The following is a 229-nucleotide window of genomic DNA, read 5'->3' on the forward strand; positions in this document are numbered from 1 at the left end:
CAAAATGAAGTGAAGTACCAAACGCCTCTCGACTTGCATGCAAAATGGAAACAGGATCACAGGCTGCAGGAACAACAACAATCCACAAACTGCACAGACTACAAACTAAGGGATCAAAAATTATAGATACATTAACTTAAGTCAGAGTTCTGCATTCTGGTTAGGTTGTGAAACTGTAAGTTGGACCACAATGACAAATACACAATGCTCTCTATGGATTGCAAACTTC

General features: G+C 39.3%; 1 long non-coding RNA gene across 1 annotated transcript in view; it reads right to left on the reverse strand.

Moving 5' to 3' along the window:
* LOC110428362 (uncharacterized) overlaps positions 1-223 on the reverse strand; it is an 860-nt gene extending 637 nt beyond the window's left edge. Inside the window, exon 1 of the long non-coding RNA XR_002446442.1 lies at positions 19-223. This is a non-coding gene — a long non-coding RNA (uncharacterized LOC110428362). The remainder of the gene's footprint in view (positions 1-18) is intronic.
* Between the last annotated feature and the right edge of the window lie 6 nt (positions 224-229).

Source organism: Theobroma umbraticum, unplaced genomic scaffold (genome assembly GCF_002168275.2).
Source record: "Theobroma umbraticum cultivar Fairchild unplaced genomic scaffold, ASM216827v3 scaffold_31.0, whole genome shotgun sequence".
Lineage (NCBI taxonomy): Eukaryota > Viridiplantae > Streptophyta > Magnoliopsida > Malvales > Malvaceae > Theobroma > Theobroma umbraticum.